The following is a 15,175-nucleotide window of genomic DNA, read 5'->3' as shown; positions in this document are numbered from 1 at the left end:
GTTCTTTAAAAGAGTGACACAAATTACTGTTGGTTTCCCATTGGCCATGAATTTGGACTTTTCATTAGGAACTGCCTCAAAAGCAGCTCTTGCTTTAATCAGCTCTTGTCTGGTTGTTTGGAAAGGCTTGCAAGGTTGACTGGCTTTCTCAACTTGATCTGTGCTCACAGTAATGAGGTATCAGGCTAATGAGACCACTGCCATTACAATTACCAGCTTATTAAATCCTAATTAGGGACCCAATGCTGCCGGGTGCTGAGTGCTGGTTGCAAGCAGCTGGATGTTTTCCTGTGCCCATTTTTGATCTCCAGTTGAAAGCAGCACTTGAAGGGCATTGAGGCTCCCTGTGCACGTTTCAGGTCTGTTTCAGTGCTAATAGGGTAATTGACTCTAATGATGTTGGCTGGTGTGTAATGGTCAGAGCTGCCCTTCCCTCCCCGGAGCAGCCCAGCATCCATGCCATTGTTAAATGGGCTGTGATTCACATGGCAGAAGGCTGCAGGATGCTGAAGGACAGTATTTCCTCTATGATGCTCTGTGGCAGGTTGTTTTCTGCACATTCATGCACCGGTGAAAGGAGTTTGCAACTTTATTGTTCATCAGTGCCAATTAAACGCAAACTCAATGTTAGCCAGACATGCTTCCTCCTGAACAAACAACTCAATTCTGTCCTCCCGAGGCTGGAGAATTTTAAATGTGCAGTGTGTCTTTTGGAATCTAATTTCCACCTGACCTTCCACAGCCTGCTCTGTGTTCTGTGGCAGTTGTTGAGCTGAGCAGGTAGTGTCAGTACAACCGCGGGGCACTTTCCAGAGTGCATTACAGAGCGTCTCTCTTGCCTGCCAAGGGCTGCTTGTTTTGCTGTTTCTGCCAAGGCAAGATCGTATGAGCTCTTCTTGATTTTCATCTCGTGGGGATGAGGTTTTAGGCTCACCTTTGCCAGCCTGTGGAGTTCTGCTCTTCCTGGAAAGTGAGGCTTTGCAGGATGTGAAGCCTTTCAGCTCGGTCTGAAAGCAGTGGCTGCTGCCAGGTTTAGAGAGGCCTGGACTGTGCTCCCTTCTCACCCATCAACTCCAAATTCTGAGCTTAGGGAGCACCTTAAAACTGAAATATGAAGGTACAAATGCATCTTGCAACACATTCTCTGACCAGAAGCCAGGTGGATTCCTCCAGGTCTGCCAGGACTCCAGACACGTTCTCTGTGGAAACTGCCCAGATGGCACAGAACCCACAGCCTGCTTTTTACTGCTTCTTTTAGTGAGTATTGGTCAATCTGTTGTCCCTGGGAGGAAAATGCTCACTTGTATCTCAATCCCATTTCTCATTGGCAACCCTGCTAATGAAATCCCAGTAATGATGTGGGCTGCTAGAAGTTGTGCCTCATCCAGCCTGGCCTGGAATGTTTCAGGGATGGAGCATCCAGCACCTCTTTGGTCTCCTGCTGGGCACTTGTGCGAAGGCAGCAGGGGAAAAACTGGGCTTTAGGTGCTCCAGCTTGGTCCTAATGATCCTGTATGCTTGGCCAAGGGCTTTCCTTGTTTCTGTTCTGGGGCATCTCTTTTTTTACTCTTTAAATGGACTTGGGCTTGTGAAAGAGACTGATCCAGAAAGAATAAATTCTGAATCTGGGTGCCAGCCTGTTCTCACCTTGCTCCACAAGGAAAATCACTGTCCCAAAGTAGGAGCCTTTGAGCCATGGGACACCAGTTGATTAAGAGAGTATTTTCTAGTTTTTCAAGCAGGCAGATGATCTGCAGGTGATGTGAGTTTTGTCTGCTTTGCTCCTAAACACTCTTCTCAGAAAACCTGGTGGATGAAATGGGCTGAGCACTAAAGGAATGAGCTGATTCTGGCAGGGCTGGGGCATGAAATTGTTACCCAGCTCTGCTTGTGGATGTCCCAGCTGTCAGCTCTGCAGCTGAAGGCACAGATGTGATTGATTACCTGGGCAGTGCTGCCTCTGCTCCCCACCAGGAGCTCAGGCCCTCAATTATGTCAAATTTGCTATTCCTCACGTAACTCCTCTGCCACCACTCCAAACACAGACCTGCCTTTCCGTGCTGTCTGGCTCATCAGCTTCTCACACTCCTAGCCATCACCTTCAGCCATTCCTGGTGTCACATCCAGAAGCTTTTTTACATCTTTCCCCTCGTTCCTTAACCCCAGGCAAAGGCCTCGTAGCAGTCACCCAGGAAACACAAAGAGATAGGTGTGATGAATCCTTTTGCTGCCACAAGTGAACAAAACAAGTTCCTTTTTGCTGTAGAGAGAAGCAGCACCCCATCCCTAGAGCTTTTCATGGCATCCCTTTGTGGGTCACTGTGGGAATTTGAACGTCTTCAGGAGAAGCAAAAGTAAAACTCTTAACAAAAAGGCCACAAGAAATAAGATTATAATGTTTGTATCTGGGGTGCTGTTGTTCATCCAGGAGTTTTAAAGAAATGGGTGGTATCTTCCAATACAGCCCTGGGTTTAATGATTAGACCCAGAAGAAATGATCAGCTGGATTTTGAAGCCTTCAGCCTCACAGAGTCATGTACTTATTTGTGAGACATATACTTATTTGAGTTGCTCTGAATCCCAGAGAAAAGCTGAGGAGTCAGAGTTAGGCACTGCACAAAGCTCTGGAAGATGTGAATCTGTGATATCAATCTCTTAATTACAGCGGCTGAATTTCCTGAAACCTTTATTCTCTGACATAACTTCATTGAAAGATCCTGGTTGCAATTAACCTTTAAATGCTTGGGCAATTGCAAGGACTGCTGAATCCCTTAATGCATTAAGAGATTAGGGATGCCTTTTGACGGCAGGAATTCAGTTTCTGGGCTGTCTGGGAACGGGTCATTTCCATTGTCTCTATTTAGAAGCTGTGCTGTACCAGCTCCTTTGTTTGCATTCATTTCCCCCAGGTCTGCACTGTCACATCTTCATCTGTGCCCTCGGGCTCGTTGCTGCAGCCAAGGTAAAACCATCTAATGTCACCGTGATATTTCATGAAAAACCCCTTCACCAGGATTTTTCTCCTGAGAAGCCTCAGAAAAGAAATGTAAACAATAATTATCTGATTGCTTTGGAATGTGGTCTGGAGATCCTTTACCAACAGGTGAATCTTTGATTGGTTCCATGTGAATTGTTTTTACTTAATGGCCAATCCCAGTCCAGCTGTGTTGGGACTCTGGAGAGTCACAGGTTTTTATTATCATTCTCTTCTAGCCTTCTGATGTATTCTTTTCTCAATTTCTTTAGTATAGTTTTATTATAGTATTCTTTTAATATAATAGAATATCATAAAATAATAAATCAGCCTTCTGAGGAACATGGAGTCAGATTTTCAATCTCTTCCCTCTTCCTGCAGATCCACCAAACACCACAATCTAAACTCGTGTCTGTGAGCCTGCTGCTCAGGACAGGCTTCAGGGAAACCTGTGGGCTTTGTTTTTTATTGTTGGCAAGTGCTTCTCTGCAAAGACAGACTCCAGAATCCCAAAAAGGCCCTGAACCACGGACTGCTGAGGGTGCTGCATCCCTGCCCTGTGAACAGCAGATGCTGCAAACCTCACCTTCACCGTGCCTAAAAGTTCTTAAAAGACTCCATTTTTTGCTTGAAGGAAGGCTATTTACACCTTGGCATCCTACACTGGCTTGTTCGGGATTACATTCACCGAAATAAATATTCCCAAACTTCTTCAATTATCCAGCAATTTGACTACAGCAGTTATTTGTGTAACACTCTTTCTTCCTGGCCAGGGTGTTCTGTTCAAGCCGTTAATTGAAAGCAGGAGTCCTTGGAGATACCTGTTGCTGTGTGAGTGGCATGTGAATGGCTTTTACACCCCTTTGTGCACCTATTCAAGTGGAAAACAATAATTTTCACTATCTTGCACGTAAGATATGAAGTTTAATTTATCACTGGAATCACTCTGAGGTGATTGATTCTGGGACTAGGAAAAAAAATGTGATTTTGCTGCGTGTTTAGGAAATTGATAGCTCTGATTTACAGATCCTTAACAGGCTCTCTGAATAAAAGAAAATTTTTCCTGTTGGTGGTGGAGATGCCTCTGGGATAACAGAGCAGAAAGAGAAAAGGGTAATGAGGACTTGTAGTGATTGATAAGTGCAGGAATTTTGATCAGATTAGGGCAATTACTGATGGGATGATGGTCATTAGTACTTTGTTTTTAATACCAAGATGAATTGCTAGAAAGCAGAGAAGTGTGCTGAGATGAGCAGGAACCATTCAGCACTTATGTTTTTGCTGGTGTCTTTTTTTTTTTTTTTTGTCTTGCTAATCATGATGCAAAGTAGATGGCAAAACAGGCTGGCAGCCTGGGTGAGCAGGCAAGCAGTGTGTGGGAGCAGGGAGGGGATGTGGTGCTGTGCAGGCTGCTGGTATGAGCACCCCTGGGCAGGGTCAGCCTCCAGGTGCTTAAAATGAAGGAGAAAAAGTCGAGTGTGGGCAGAAAAGAACCAGAGACAAGAAAACAGCCTGGAAGGGTGAAGCAGGCGTGCCTGTTTATCTAATGGAAATACTGACTTGATTAGAACAAGCTAAAGCCTTGGAGATGATTCTTGGTGATAAAAGGGCTTTTTTATACAGCAACAGAAGTGAGGGAGAGGGGGACTGATTAGAAGTGAAGCTGGATGAATTAAGAGCAATTTATTTTTGTGATATGAACTGCAGGAAGAAGCTGCTGGGAGGGTCACGGGTGTCACATCCAGATGTCTCCATGTCTAGACTGGCTCATTGTTAAGAATTCCATCTTTTGCCAAGTTGTACCTCAGTCAGCTGCAACTTTGCTGTGAGGGTGTTTCAGGAACCTCTGTGTGTTCATCCTCCTGCTCCACCATGGGTTCTGTGTGACTCTTGTTTATGGACTGGCCTGGGGAACAGATTTGCTGTGGTAAGCCCAGTCCTTGGGCTTTAAAACATCCCCCAGCCCAGTGGGCCAGAGCCAGGTAAGGCAGAAATCACCTCCAGCTGAGCTTGGTCCTGCCCACAGATCCTGCTGAAGAAAAACTTTTCCAAGAGGAGCTAGAGATGCTTTAGTTAAAAATGCCTGTGAGAACCCTTTAGTGAGCTTTCGAGCTGGCAAGTGGCAGGTTTCTGCATGGTGAAACTCCCACAGCCATCATGTGAGCCCTAATTAATGAGCTGTGTCACACGGGTGAGGCCTCTGAGGCTGCTGAGGAATCAGATGCTGATCCTTTAAGGAGAACTTCCTGTGGCTGATGTTGATGCTGATAATTCTGTCTCTGAGGCAGAGGAGATGAGCTCAGCCCGTGTCAGCTGGCTGGGAATGCAGGCTGTGCTGAGGGGCAGGATGAGCTGCACTGACATTTACAGTGGCAGTGCCCAGCGCGGATGTGGACAGACCCAGCATGGTGGCACTGATGAAGTCAAACTCTGGAACCACTGCCTTCAAAATAAACATTTTGGGGGATGAAGTCAGTCATGGCATGTGCCCCGTGAGGCAGAGGAGCCAGCTCAGCAGCCCCTGTGCTGGGAATGGGGCGGTGTGAAGAGTCCTGTGCCCTGGGCAAGGCTCTGTCTCCTGTCCTGAGGGGTTTCTCTGGCCTTGGACACAGGTTTGTCATCACTCACTCCTTTCAGTAGGAAGCAGCCCTCTGGGAAGTCTGCACAGCTTTCCTGAGCTGGAGATCTGGGGCTGCTGCCCCTTCCCTGGGTGCAGCCCTGGTGAGTGCTCAGATCTGGGGGATGCTGGAGCCAGGGTGGGTACTTGTGCAGATCCAGTGGGTCCAGCAGGGGAAGTAGTGTCAGCAGCAAGCCTGGGATCAGTGCCTGCCTTGGCTCTGCTGGGAGGAGTGGATTTATTCACCTTCATTTTAGAGAGGATTCCTCAAGAGAGGGGAAAGACACTCAGGGCAACCAAAGAGCAGTCAGCTCTGGGTGTGGAGGGGAATGAAATACATCAGGTTTGGTATTTGTTTGATTTGTGCTTTCCTTCCAGGCATCTGGTGTAAACTACAGGGGGAAAACAAATGGGCAATGACTCTGCATCTGCCTGTCTCTCTCCCTCCCACCCAGGGCTGCACTGCTGCAGTGAGTTCTTGAGCAGCTGCAGAAAGTGCATTCAGGATGTGTTTGCTGAGCTGGGGAATGCACCCAAGCTCAAAGCAAAGCCCCAGGTTAGCCCCCGGGCTTCATGGGCTTGTTCTTTGTATTTGAGATCATCTGCTCACCCTCAATATGAGAACATCAGCTTGAGCCAAAGAGATGCAATGTCTCAGAAATCAAAGCCTGGCCTAATATTGATGTTGTGTTCTTCTCCCTAGCAAAGCAAGCCAAGAAAAACTGGAGGACCCCTGAGTGGAGGGTCCAAATCCAAGCAGTGGGTTTGACTGCTCCCCTTCACATGTGAGGGGAAGCATTTTCAAGCAGGAGGACTTGAGATAGTGAGCTGCTCCCTGATTCTGAGGTGGTGGTCCAAGTTCACAAAATGTTGGGAATATAGCTTGCATTAAAATGTATGCCTGGATTTGTAGACATTAAAAAAAAAAAACAACCTGGTCTTATTAAAAGCAAACAAGAAAAAGCCACGGCCTCTGGCAGTAGGAAATATCCCAGTCTGAAAGACAAATTGGTATTTCTGTAAATCCCACCAGGAGAAGTTGTACAGATTTATTCTTTTGCTTTGCATCTCATTTCAGTCTCATTCCTTCTGCATTTTTGTGGAAATGTTCCAGTTGCTTGGCTGTCCTGGGCGCTCTCTTGTCTTGCCTGTACACACACCTGGGCAATCTTGCATGCAAAGAGCCTTTTTTCCCTAATTTGACCCCACAGCCACATAGGTCTATGGAAATGAGGTGGTGCAGTTATGCATGAATCATCACCCAGGTTTGCCTGTCATGTGCCAGTGGCTGATGTGACACTGTACCAGCACAGAGCTCCTTTGTGGGTGTTCCCTTCAGGGCCCTGCTGGGACGAGCTGAGGGAGGCACCAAACTGTTCTGGGAGGAACAGTTCCTCCTTGGGGCCATGGGGATGGGTGGGAGCTGGGTGGGGGGAATGGGGCTCCCCACCCCTGCAGGGGCTCTGGCAAAATCCCTCCCTTCTGGAGTGCTCCAAGGAGCTGTGCCTGCACCGTGAAACCCGTCCTCTCCTCCTCACAGGAATAACCCAGCAGCCTGGGGGAGCTTCTGCTGCCTCTTGACTCTATCTGCCCAAAAGAGACTCCTCCTTCTTTCTCCTTCTTTCTCCTTCTTTCTCCTTCTTTCTCCTTCTTTCTCCTTCTTTCTCCTTCTTTCTCCTTCTTTCTCCTTCTTTCTCCTTCTTTCTCCTTCTTTCTCCTTCTTTCTCCTTCTTTCTCCTTCTTTCTCCTTCTTTCTCCTTCTTTCTCCTTCTTTCTCCTTCTTTCTCCTTCTTTCTCCTTCTTTCTCCTTCTCTGGAATTGCTGAAGTGGCAGCATGGCATCACATTTCCAGCCTTGGCTAACACCACTCACCTGATGCTTTGGGTCTGACTGGGGATTTTGTTCCTTGGCTTCTGTGGTGAAGAGGGCAAGCCCTTCTCTCTCAGCAGTGGTTGCACAGGGCAGACTCTGTCTGGAACACGCTGCAGAGCGGAGTTAGCTCCCGAAAAGGGGGTGAACAACAGAGAAGAGGGAGGGATTTGTGCTGCTGGCTTGTGACTATGGGTTTGCCCTTGTGGAAGCAGGAAGCAGCTCACCTTCGTGGTGACAACAGGCACAGTCACCTTCCTGGTGACAGCAGCTCACCTCCATGGTGACAACAGTCAAAGTCACCTTCATGGTGAAAACAATTCACATGAAACCAATGAAACAACCACCTGCTGGATAAACAATCTCCAAACACATTCCAAAGCAGCAAGACACAGGAGAAGCAAATGAGATAATATCGTTTTCCTTTTTCTCTGAGGCTTCTCAGCTTCCCAGGAGAAGAATCCTGGGCAAGGGGATTTTTCCAGAAAATATGACAGTGACAGCAGCTCACCTTTGTGGTGACAAGAGTCACAGCCACCTCCGTGGTGACAGCAGCTCCTCCTGTGCAGGGTGGGGCTGGTGCACAGTCCCTGGTGGGTCCAGCATGCCTCCATCCAAAGGAGAAGGCAGATGAAAACTGCTGGGAGATAAATGGCCCCAGCTTTGGCATGCAGGCTCCTGCTGGAGGAGCAGATAAGGTGATTTGGAAATCACCAGGCATAGAGTGTTAGCAGGCAATGCTGATCAGCCACGTTGCTTTCCAGACACTGCTTTGCTCCTAATCCTGAGTGGTTTTTGGATGGCACTGGTGATGGGGAATCTTGTCTTAACTGGAATTTACATGGAATCTTGCTTCTTGGAACAGGCTGAAAATCCCCAACCCCCAAATTACGCAAATTCACCGCAAGATTTGTTTTAATTTTTACATTAAATCATCATTACTTGTAAATGACCTTCCCTGACTTTGGGTTGTCACAAGGAGAAAATACATTTTCACCAGGCATGTGGATATGGAGTCAATTTCCACAACAGCAGGAAATCAGCCAGGGCTTGTTTAGCTGCTGGGAACTCGCTTCATCTGGAAACAGGAGAGTGAACATCAGGCCTGAAGTCAGGCACAAACCAGTTCTTGGAATGCTGTGCAGCTGCATTTGCTCTGAGATCTGCACTCTGTCTTCTTCTTGGCTGCTGAGATGATTTGGGATGATGAATTTTCCTGTGGGACAGCAGCTCTGCTCCTGTCCAGTCTGAGCTAAGAAGGTAATACGTTTAGGTACTAATCCATTTAGGCTGAAAATGTGATTCCAGAGGATTTTTGCTAAGTGCAGTCCCATTCTATGATTTCTACTATCTCCTCCCATAAAAATGTATCTATTGATGCAGTGAATGTCTCCCATAAATATATATTTGTAAAGTCATTCTAAATACATGAATTAATTTTCATTAATGTTTGTCATTGCCTAAAGTCTGGTCAGGCAGGAGTGCACCCCTGTTAGATTACCTCTGTAACAGCCCTCCTGAGCAGCAGATGAATATTTTAATATTCCGTTTAATGGTTGCAGGAGACTCTGCTGGCTTGCCAGGTTTTAACTTGATCTGGTGAAGGGTTCAACAGAGGCAACTGACCCCAAAAAATCAATTTGGAGAAAGGTTAGTGAATTGTTGCAGCTGGGGGGGGGGAAAGTAATCACTTTGTCATTTGGAAGCACTGACTGCTTAATTTGAAATGTTGACTTTTATTGAACAGTTTCCCTTATTTAAACTTTGATCCAACAGCAAATGTTAGTAAATGGGTTTTAACAACCTTTCAAATCAAACAATTTTGCAGGCTGACTCCAAGCAGAATGCTCTTGTTTGCTTGTCTCAGAGATGACTTGAAAACAAAACTTTCTTGTTTTATTTGTCTGGACTGTTTTCCAAAGTTCACCCCCAAACCCTGAAAAAAAATCATTATTAATGAAGTTTTGGTCACTAATTGAAAAACAACATTGTGTACTTTGGCTAAAGCAAATTTATTGCAAGTGCAATTTAAGAATATAAGTATTTATTTTACAATTAACCCTGGGTAGTTTTTACATGTCAAACTAATATAGAGGGATACTTTGGTCATGACAAAATACAGTTTCCTTTAAGATTACCTTAGAGCCCTGAAACTGAACCTATGTATTTTTTTCCCTAGAATTTAATGTAGCTGATGAATTTGCCAACATCTTTCAATGACCTTTAGAACTTGGATCTTTCCAGAACTGACTTAATTAAAGATGAGATGGAACCAAAGTGAATGTTTTATTGTTCCCTATTAAAATTCTCCTGAATTATTCAGCTGTCAGAGATGGAATGGAATTTATCATTAAGTTATTCACTTAGATAATTAAAGGAACCTGCAGCTTCAGTAGAAATGAAAGTAGAAAAAGGCAGCAGGATGCTGCATGTGACAAGTTCACTTACTGACAGAATTCTTGGGATTTTTTAATTGTCTACCCATAGGTTGAGGAGGGTCTATTGAGTTCCTGCTTTTGATTTTTAAATCTATAATAGAGTATGCAAATTGAAGAACTCCCAACAAAGCCCAGCTCAGCTCTTCTCCATGTGCTGAGCCTGAATGTTATTAAATACAGAGGTTACAAGATCCAGTCCTTGGTGCTTCTGTCATTCCAGATGCACCCTGAAACAGCTTCCTGCCCTCACCATCACACTGAAAATCAATAGCAGGGAGACAAAAGAACATCTGGAAAGAAGAACACTGTGTGAAACCTGTGGGTGCCTGCCTTGCAGGGCACCAAGGGCATTCTGGACCAGGATGTTTAATTCCTGTTGCTGTGGCTCACAGTGCTGGGCTGGAAGAAGGTTTTCTCCAGGGTGGGTACAATCTGCTCTGGCCATTGAGGGAGCCAAATTGGTTCCATGAAGCCATTTGCTATTTGCAATTATTTTCACAACACCTGCTGGATTAATTTAAAAATAAATATCCTGAAATGTGAGGAAAGCCAAACTACATAAAATTCTGACTAACGGGGGAAGGAGAAGCTGGCAGTGCCCAGCCTGGACCTAGGGATGTTTTTTTGTCCATTAGTGATTTAGCAAACTCTATAAGAAAGGCAATGGAGATGGTGAAAATTGGGTGTTGAAGGGGATGTGATGGTGAAAGCATTTGTTAAAACCCCAAACCTACAGCCCCCAGCATTCCCTGCAGTCACTCTTAAGCCTCCAGTGTTTTGGCTTTCACAGTTGGCTGCAAATTAGATACCATGTCATAAATCCTGATCTGGTTATCATAGAGCACTTCCAAACTATGTGATCTTCATTTTAATGAACAGCTCTTATGAAAACAGAAACTTATAAATTCAGTGCTCTCTTTGGGTTCCAGTGAGTGAATGCAGCCCTAATTTCAAACTTCAGTGGCTTTTCTATTGCACCTGCAACTCTTAGATATTTATTTTTCTGTCTGGCTGTGTTTTTGTTCTGCCAGTGAGTGTTGGCTGTGCCAAGAGTGTATAAAAAGGATATATAATGCAAAAAAAGGGATATGCCACTGGCTGTCACAGCTACCTGGAAGGAGTCTGCAGTGAGGTGAAGGTCAGTCACAAGTGACAGGACAAGAAATGGCCTCAAGTTGTGACAAGGGAGGTTTAGATTGTGTAGCAGGAAAAATTTCTTCACTCAAAGGGTTGTCAAGCATTGGAACAGGCTGCCCAGGGCATCAAAGCAGTCACCATCCCTGAAGGGATTTAAAAGATGTCTAGATTTGTCTGGGACCACTTTGAAAATTTTCATAGCCTCGCTGAAACCTTTCCTAGCTGCTCCTCCAAGCCTAAAACCTAGTCTCTGGATTTCTCCAAGGATTTCTACTATCTCCTCCCACAAAAATGTCTTAGTTCTTAATGCTGCCAGGGTGAAAATAGATATTCTCTTGCATGGTGTTTGCAGTCACAGACTTCATTTCTAGGTGTCTCCCCAACTGCCTGGTCAAACAAGATTGATGTAACATCAGGAAGCAAATTGTGCTTCTACTTCCAGTGCTCTCAGAAGAGAGAGAAAACTCTTATTCAAGGCGTTGAAGTGAATTCATTTCTTGCAGTCTAATGCCAGATTTTGTTAATATTCTCTTTATAAAGAGTGGGCAAGCCCTGTGGGACAGCAGTGCATTCCTGAAGAGGAGGCAGCAGAGCTTTGTGGGACTTGTGTTCTTCCCTGAAAATCTGAGCAGCAGAAAAGCGCAAAGATTGAAACATCCCATTCTAGAGGTGACTTCCACACTCCTGCTCCTCCCCTGGGACCAAAGCTGGGCTGTTGCTCCCTTGGCTCTTGGACAGCAGGCTGCTGCAGGTTGGTGAGTGCATCACACACCCTCCTGAACAGGTCACAGACACCTCTGGCAGCCACCTGAGACTTGCTCCATGGACAAGGATTTGCATTTCTTGTAGTGATGGACTGCTTTGCAAGAGAATTTCATCTCATAAGCATACTTGGGTTTGCTTTTCAATTAGGCTTTATTTTTATTACAAGAAGCTGAGATTTTACTGGAAAAACATGTGATGGAGAAACTGATCTGCCCACTTTAATTCCCCCAGGGGATTTGATCCAAGGCAGGCAGGAGATTTGCTTGCCTACAGGTGACAGCCTTCCTCAAAAATCCCAGCCTATATCTGAACTCATTTTGTACCTACACATAGTGCTATAAGATTTTTGAGGATATCTTAATTAATTTTCCATTTTTTTTCCCCTTAAATGTTTTATTTAAGGGTTTTACTGTGCACTAAAGAAACCAACAGATTTGTGGGAAGAGGTTTGCTGTAGAGTAACATCTGAAATCAGAGTGGAATAAAGTTTTATTAAATAACAGCAAAGGAAATGAATTAATAAAGAGCATGAGTGTTTATGGTGAGCTCAAGGGACAAGGGAATGTTGCTGATGGATCTTTTCTTCCAGCTTGCTCTAGGAAACAGAAATATCTATATCTGGACTGCAAGTCATGGGCTGTGCTGGCTAAAGAAGGATGTTTGTGTGGTACTGCTCTAGTGTTCATCTTTTAACTCTTCTTCTTGGAAAAGGTGTTTGTGTCTGTCCCTTTGTCCCCCGGCTGCCCTCTGTCCCTCATCTAAAGGTGCAGCAGTTCACGGCCTGGGCTGAAGATGCAATGTCTGCACATCCTTATTTTCCAAGCAGCAAAAACATTTCAGGGTGTGAGCTGCCCTTTGTCCTCTGCAGATAGAGAAGTTTACTGCACAAAACGCTCCTGGCTGTCACCCCTCTTAGCCAGAGCTGTTGTTGGTCTCTGCTGCTGTCATCTGAACTCTCAGAGTGTTGATTTCTCCCTTGAGAGTGTTCTTGACCCGCTGCTGGATGACAATGCCAGCCTGACACCTCTTGGGTTCACAGAGCACCCGGGGGACAATGGAACTGCTCAGCTGGATAAAGAGAAACCATCTGAAAATACCCCAGTCCTCTCTGTGTGCACCAAAAAGGACCAGGGTCACATACAGCGAGAGCTGGATGTACCTGGTAGTTATTCAGATAAATATCTCTGCCCTTTGAAAGGGCAGCATCAGCTGCCAGCAATCACTTAGGAAAATGATGTTTTTAATGACTGATAAGGTTGTCCTCCCCCGTTATGTGTGCCAGAGTGACTTTTAAAAGTAATTTTTTAAAGTTTTAAAAGTTTGTTGTTTTTTTTTTTAATAGGTGCAAACTGGATTTAGTGACTATTGAAGGAGCTCTCCAGGTGTGAGAAAGGGGGAATTAAGTTGTAGGAGCTGTGATCCAGGGAGTGGGAATGAGTTTGGTGGCAGTGGGATGTCTGCTGTGCCTGGCAATCTGTGGCTTTGGACAAGCTTGAGAAATGTAAGGATATGGACTGAAGCTGTTCTATTCTGCACAGTCATGTGGCTTAATGGAACAGGCTGGAAGCTGGATTTTCTCTTTAATGGGTAACTCATAGTTTGGCTAAAATGTGACAGTTTCAAGCAGAATAAAATTCTGAAAACAAATTTCAAGCTAGTGGAAACTTTCTTATAAAATTGGCAGCTTCAGTTGATTTTTATTGGTGGAAACCTTGGAAGTTTCTGGATGAAAAATCTTCTAGAGAGAAAAACAAAAGTTTTTCTGCGGGGTGAAAAAGGGTTCATGGTTGGCTTTTTATTTTCATGTTAGTAAAGTAACCATTAAATTCCCATTTTTGAAGGTGAATTATGGATGTTTACATATGGAACAGAGGCAGACCAATCCCTAAGCTTGCAATTTTATAGAGGAAGACATTCATATTTTCAGTAGGGTTGCAGTGGGAACTGTATTTTTTTTTACTTGCTCCTGCCATGAGGAATAGAGCTTTTAATTAAAATGACAGAGTCCTATTATCATATTTAAGGAGGGCTTTGGGGAGCTGTAAACATGACAAGGTGATTTAACAGAAAAGTGCCTGACTGGCTAAGCTGTTCCTTTAGGTGTTCCAAAATGCCTCTGGGGGTATTTAATATCTCATTTGCTGCAGGACCAAAGGAGGTGCTTTGTTCTGATATTTGTACAGCCCTTTGTATCCTGATAATTTGTTCATTATCCTCTTTTCATTCTAACCTCACTCACCCTCCTCGTTTCAATTTGTGCTCTTCTGTGCTCCCCAAACTTCAGCAAACCCTGATCTTCCTTGAGCAAAAGTGTTTTTAGGAAGAAATAGGAGCAAGACAAGTTTTTAGAGTCCTGCAGCAAGTATTATGGTTGTTATGGTTACTGGATTAACCATGTTGCTGCCACATCTGAATTCATCCAGAGTCAGATGTGGAGTGCCACCCTACGAGATAAACCTTGGCAAACCAGGCCAGCCATTTGTCACCATGCAGAAATAAGAAAGCCCCACAATGATCTCTCTTGTTGTGGTACTTCAGGCTCTCTAGCTGCATCCATGGGCTCCAAGTGTGTTGGATGGGACAGGTGACTGAAAAGACTCAGAAATGACTCTTCTCAGGACATTTATTATTTCTTAATAAATCCAATCCACTTAATAAAGTGCAGAATATGAAAGTGCAGAATATAAAAATCCAATCCATGTAATAAAGTGCAGAATATAAAAGAATATAAACATGCAAATTCCACATAAGTATTCCCTTAGGATTTTTTTTTTAAAGTTTTTTTTTATAAAGAAACTTATTAAAAAAACTTATCTGGCCTGCACTCTTACCAGCATGGTTAAATGTGAGGCTTAGAGACAAACAAGTTTGAGCAAGAATGATCCCCAGAGAAACATGCTTTGGGCAAAAGGATTCTTTTAAGTTTCAGCTGGGACTAAAACAAGTTGGCTGCACAAGAATTGCCTGTGGAAAAGCTGTGGGGAGAACAGGAGATCCTTAACTGTAAATCTCAAAATGCTTGAAAACAGTGAGGAATTTAGACAGAGAAATGCAAACATGACTTCTACTGCTGTCTCTTTTACTTGCCTGACTGAGGAAAATCAGCCTTGGTGCTCTGTAGTTCTGTGTTCTGTACAGAGTGTGTAGTGATCTGCTTGATGGTGTCAGAGGCTGCTCCCAGCTCAGGCAAACCTGCAGCTGATAAATTCTAACCTCCAGGGGTATTATTTTACAGATTTATGGCATTCATTGGCAGCTTCAATCATTCAGACTGACTGAGCCACCTGATTCACCAGGACAGTTTTACCATCTCAGGCAGCAGACACAGAGATTAACAGTCTCGGTGTGGCACATCTGTTCCCAGGTGTGCTGGTG

Source organism: Motacilla alba, chromosome 6, assembly GCF_015832195.1.
Source record: "Motacilla alba alba isolate MOTALB_02 chromosome 6, Motacilla_alba_V1.0_pri, whole genome shotgun sequence".
Lineage (NCBI taxonomy): Eukaryota > Metazoa > Chordata > Aves > Passeriformes > Motacillidae > Motacilla > Motacilla alba.
The sequence above is the reverse complement of the archived record's forward strand: the minus strand, read 5'-3'. Positions refer to the sequence as shown.